Below are 6,690 nucleotides of genomic sequence, written 5' to 3'. Positions count from 1 at the left end.
GCAATTTAAATTTAAAAGGATAAAATCATATTCCATATGTAAAATCTTATTTTACATACAAAATCATATTTAATCTTTTTATCAAATAAAATCATATTTTATCTATAAAATCCAATTTTATACATAAAATCATATTTTACTCAATATATCCATAAGATCATATCTTATCATCAATTGTACAAAAAATAATTAATTTCAAAATTCAATTTAATGGATAAAATATTTAAATTTTCAAAAAATTCAAATTTATCCAAAAATCAATTTTAAAATTTTCGGACTCGAACAATTCGATCCGACACCTCGTGGACCAATCAAAAATAATTTTCGATCGGACCAAAAATAGAATTTTAACATATTAAAATTTAATTTAAAATTAAAAAATTAATTTTTTCCGCGGGCCGCCCGGGACACTCCCGGGCTGCCCGCGCCCCAAAGGGCTCGGGCCGGGCAGCCCGGCTGCCCCTAGGGCAGCGACGATCGCTGCCCCCCCCCCCCCGGGCAGCGATCCAATCGCTGCCCGGGTTTTGCCCGAAAAAAATTTTTATTTTTTAAAATATTTATTTTGTTTCAAAAACCGAGGCTTAAAAATTTTTGTACAATCGCTTGATCTGAGCAACCTGGCTCTGATACCACTGTTGGAGAACGCGGCGATCAGATCAATCAGAATTGATACCCGGTGCAGCGAAAGTTTAAAAATTTTATATGGAACGATTCCATAATGGGTATCAAAACTTTTACGATTAAATTGTGTGTGTAAAAATTAAATAACAATTATAAATTTTTACCTCCAATCTCGAAGCGAGATTATGGACACCAACAGATTGCTCTGCTCTTGTTGTATATCCCTGGAACTGATGGACGAACTGTTCTTCAATCAGGTCCACGAACGGATAATTAATCCCTCTGATAGATTGCACTAGAAAATCTATCAGAAGTTTCTACGAAGAGAATTAACGAATTTGATCCGTTAAACCAGACTGTAATTCAAAATTCACAGACTGGATTTTACCGAGCAGAGGGGAGGGGGGCGGCCACTGTCAGAGAAAAATACTTAGGGTTTTCGAAATTTGTGACCTGTTGTGTTTAATTTCTGTACTGAAATAACTTATTTATAATGAAGGCCGCTAACAGCTTAGGGCCCATTAGTCATAAGTTCAAGCCCGACAAGCAAAGCCCGCATGTTCAGAAATTAATATAAAATTCATCATGACTCCGATTGATAAACCGATTTCACCAATGTGCACAGAAACCATTTCTGCACCTTTTAAAGTCAAGATAAATTTTTTTGAATCCGAATTCAGTGGTTTCCAAAAATGCCCATCCCTATGTCATTTTAGGAAATCTTACTCCTCTACTCATAATTAAGAAGTCCAACTTCTTTGTTCATTAAATTTAACTCTTTAAATTTAACTATCTCAAGGGGGATTAAAAATCCATTACTCTGTGTGACCCTCAATGGTTCAGGGATACAGCTAGCCGTGGGCTCACAACTCCTTGTGACTCGGAACAACAATTTCCGACTTGCCCATCAAATCATGGTAAGAGCGCCTAGAAACATCGCCCCATGATTCCCTAGGTATCACTGATAGTGCCTGCAAGAACCAATAGATTTTGGTTAGCGTACAGTACGGTCCCTTCATCCATATATCCCGATCGAATCAACAACCATTGGTAAATCGAGAGTCGTTCGAGATTCGATAACTATGCAATGCATCTTGAAGATCAAATAGTGACATCGCATGTGCTACTAAGAAACCATTTCTTAAACCACATCATGTACTCTGGCCAGAGATTCGTCACACTAATATCTCCTCAGATCGCATAGGATATCCACACTCGCAAGTATGTGGTGAATCCTTGACAACAAAGCATCGACTCCTATATGTGTTGTAACTGTACCCAATCCCGACACCTGATGACCCCAATAGAGTCGGTAAACGAGTCAAAGCACAGTACTAGAATATAGAGTCTCAATGATGTTTCAAGTAGTAAGGACTAATGGTGTACAACCAAAACCGCGGACTTTATCCACTCGATAAGTGATAACCACTTGGAAAGTCCGGATAGGGTAGTTCGATCATTCATCGTATGAATATCCATTTGCATGCTTCGAACATCTCTATGTTCATTACCAATGAAACGTGGTACTCTGCATCGCAAATGCTAGTCTCAAACTCGAGCGATCCTTATCCTTATTATCGGACGGCTCAATCGACTAGGAACAGTTTAGAATATACAGTGACTATAAGATGTGTTTCATGATAGACATCTCCATGTTCTACCACATCTTACATACACTATAGTATATTCAAGGTCTTTATCAAAACAACAATAGTATATCACAATATAACAATATGAAGAAAGATAAAGTCATTGCCATTAATAAAAGTGTAAATTATATTAAACAAAAGATTGTTTATACAAAGAGTCATCAAAGCCCTTAGCCACAAGTTGGCTCACTGGGCACCTACTCTTTCACATTGCAGCTTTTGTCGGATGACTTTTTTCCTTAAAAATTGGATCGTGTTCTTGAAAAGGAACGTTGCGTCCGTTCCTAGGTTCGTTGCGTCCGTTCGGCATAATTCAGAATGCGTGACAAATTTCAAAAATTTATATCTCATAATCCGTCCGTCGGATTGACTTGAAATTTGGACAGTAGCTTTAGAACATCCTGAATTTTATTGTGAATAGTGAAGATCGGATTTGGATGCCTGAAACGATTCCAGTATTTTTCTGAAGTTACTTCGTCATATTTTTTCTTCATGTTCTTCGTGGCACTTTTGAAAAATTCATAACTCCAAATCCGTCCGTTGGATTGAGCTGAGATTTGAACCGTAGCTTTTGAGCATTCTAAACTTTAATATGACTGGTGGAGATCGAAATTGGATGAATCAAACATGATCAGTAATTTTTGCAATGTTCTTCTCCATAATAATGTCTATAATAATCTAATCTGCAAAGGCTCACTTTAAACGATTAGAAATAATAACCTAGTTTTGTAATTATAAAAATAAGATAAGTTATCTCATTAAAAACATTAATCTCATTTAAGAGATTTGTATGCGTTTAAGGCGTAACAATCTCCCTCTTTTTGATAATCACAAAACTTGGTTAAATAGGAGATATAAAGTTTAATTTAAATACATATAAAAAGCTCCCCCTTAATGTAACAATAATTTAAACAAATTGTTTATCACATAATCAATTTTTATTTAGCCAATTTGAATATTTAACCAAATTAATTCTCCCCCTTTTTGTGATAATTAAAAAGGCAACAAATATGTTAAATAAATAACACAATAAATAAAAGCATATTTCATTGATAGAGAATTTACAAAATACATCAAAATATAAAACTAAGAATCATCATCCGAAGGTTGTTAAAGAAGTTTTGCTTCCATAAAATTGAGTCGATCATGGACAGATTCAAAAGATCCTCGCATCTCTAAGGTCTAGCCCGTGATCGATGTCTGGATAGACTGAATAGCAGAGTAGTTGCGATCCATGTTGATCTCAATCCGGTGAAGATATTCAAGGAGTCGATCGGAAGTTGGAGCCGGAGTAGGTGGAGGCTGAGGCATCAAAGGAGGGGAAAAAAGTAGATTGCCATAATCAAACGTAGAAGAAGATGGAGGAATCATAGAAGAGGAAGGAATATCGGTGTCAGTGAAACCAACAGGAAATCCTTGCTCTTGAATGGAAGAAGGAATAAGAGAAAAAGGAATGTGAAAGTGGGTTACATGATGATAGCGGGTGAAAATATGAGCTGGATCATGCACCCATCGAGATAATACAGGATTCCATGACAACTCCATTTTAGTGATGGAGGCATGGTCAAGAGTATAAGTCTCAGTGATAGGCATATTCTCCAAATCATCGAAGATAATGTCAAAGTGAGTAAGAATTCGGTTGATAAACCGAGCAAAATGAAGAATGACTTTCTTTGAGTTTTTGGCAGTGTGATGCATCACCTGAATGATAAACCTAGGAAGGTTAAAAGGTCGCTGAGTAATAAAGTGAAAAAGGACATAAAGGTCCAGTTATTTGCACTTGGAGTGGTATCCAGCGCGCGGAATGATGGAAGAAGTGATCAGCTTTTGGATAATTTGAAAATCAGGACAAAGCATCTTAAGAGATGGTTGATCATCACCAGCGTGAGGTGGTCGACCGAGAATAGCAGAAAGGGCCTCGAAGCGGTTAAACTCGGGACTATTATCAGGCCATTTAAATGCAAAGAACTCGCTGGGTACATTTCTAGAAAGAGAGAACCAAGAAGCGAGATCACCTGAAGAGAAACGAATGTACCGATTTTGAACAATTGTAACAGCATATATATCATTGCTGTAAAATTCAAGTTCAAAATTGGCATAAAACTCATGGATAAGGGAGGAATAGATGAAATCTGGATCAGAGGGTTGGAAAAATGCACCCCATTGTTGGAAATCAATAAGATCCAACAAACGAAGATGAGAGGTCGCCAAGTAAGAGCGATCAAGAATACGGCATAGAAAAATCTGCCTATCCCTATAGTCGGCAGGAATAGGTCGTGAGATAGCAGATTGGTTAAGGTTGTGGACAAAAGGTTGGGTAAGAGCACGAGTGCGTCGCCTCGGATTGGAGGGATCAACTTGGCATCTAGAAGCCATTTTGGAGAGATATTTTCGTGCAAAAGAAAGAAAGAAGAATGATTTTGGTGTGAAAAAATTTAAAAGTTTCGGCCTCTATATATAGGCAAGGGATGGAACGGAAGCAACGTTCATCCTGGCAGGAAAAATTCGCGGGTAAAAGGTACTAACAGAAGCAACGTTAGGTCTTTTTGGCGGTAAGAGTTTGCGATTAATTTTGAAATTGAGGCGGGAATTGCAACGAACGAAAGCAACGTTGGTCCATCGGACGCAACGTTCGTGCTATTGGCGGTAAATCTTCGCGGTTAAAATTTTTAAAATGAGGCGGGAATAGGAGGTAACGGAAGCAACGATGGATGACCGGAAGCAATGTTCGTGTCCTCCAATGGAAGCAACGTTATGTGGGATAGAAGCAACGTTCGGAATTGTGAAGAAATTTTCGGATTTTTCTTCTTAGAATTATATTTTTGAAAATTTTATACCAAATAATACACATAAAATGTGAGCTTATAATTATGAATAAATACAATTAATTTGTATTATTCAACATTAATTTGCTCGAATTTTAATATTAAGCTCCCCCTTAATATGACATTAAATTTAAACTTATGTCTACAAGCGATTATAACTCAATCATGCCAAGTTCACCACGCAAACGAATAAAAGTATTTTCATCTAGTGGTTTTGTAAAAATATCGGCAATTTAATTTGACGTGTCAACATATTGAAGTTCAACTTCATTTTGTTCGATGTGTTCACGAATAAAATGATGACGAATGTCAATATGTTTGGTGCGTGAATGTTGAATCGGATTCTTTGTAAGACATATGGCACTAGTGTTATCACAGAAAATAGGGATTTTTGAAAAAGATACACCATAGTCAAGCAATTGATGCTTCATCCAAAGAATTTGCGCACAACAACTACCGGCAGCCATATATTCGGCTTCGGTCGTTGATAACGCAACACAATTTTGTTTCTTTGAAAACCAAGAAACTAAACAGTTTCCTAAAAATAAACAAGTTCCACTAGTGCTTTTCCTGTACACCTTATATCCACCAAAGTCGGCATCACATTAAGCTTTTAAATCAAAGAAAGAATTTTTCAAATACCACAAGCCGAGATTTGAAGTATTTGAAAGATATTTGAAAATTCATTTTAAGGCGAACAAATGTGATTTCTTTGGACATTATTAAAATCGTGCACACAAGCAAACACTAAACATAATGTCCGGCCTACTAGCAGTAACATAAAGTAAGGAGCCAATCATACTATGGAAAGAAGATTGATCTACAGATTTACCATTTTCATCCTTGTCGAGTCTTATTGTTGTGCTCATCGGTGTGGATGATGATTTTGTGTTCTCCATCCCAAACTTCTTTAGAATCTCCTTGATGTATTTGCTTTGGTTCACAAAGAACCCATCCTTGCACTGTTTGATTTGCAATCCGAGGAAATAGTTAAGTTCCCACATCATGCTCATCTCAAAGTGTTCCTGCATAAGCTTGGAGAAATCTTGACAGAGAGTTTCGTTAGTAGAACCAAAAATTATGTCATCAACATAAATTTGCACAATCAATAAATCATCTTTGACATTTTTGGTAAATAAAGTAATGTCAATCTTTCCTCTCGAATAACCATTTGAAAGAAGGAAAGTTGATAATTTTTCATACCAAGCTCGAGGAGCTTGTTTCAAACCATACAATGTTTTGTTTAGTCTATATACATGATCAAGCAATAATGCATCAACGAAGCCATCAGGTTGTTCAATGTAAACTTTCTCTTTTAATTCACCATTCAAAAATGCACTCTTAACATCCATTTGAAATAACTTGAAATTTTTAGAGCAAGCAAAAGCAAGTAGCATGCGAATAGATTCTAGTCTAGCAACTGGCGCATAAGTCTCATCATAATCAATGCCTTGTTCTTGACTATATCCTTTCGCTACAAGCCTAGCTTTATTTCTAGTAATAGTTCCATTCTCGTCAAGTTTATTTCTAAAGACCCATTTAGTACCAATAATAGATCTATCATGCGGCCTAGGAACAAGATACCAAACATCATT

This window comes from Henckelia pumila, chromosome 1 (genome assembly GCF_033568475.1).
Source record: "Henckelia pumila isolate YLH828 chromosome 1, ASM3356847v2, whole genome shotgun sequence".
Lineage (NCBI taxonomy): Eukaryota > Viridiplantae > Streptophyta > Magnoliopsida > Lamiales > Gesneriaceae > Henckelia > Henckelia pumila.
Note: the sequence above shows the minus strand (reverse complement) of the source record.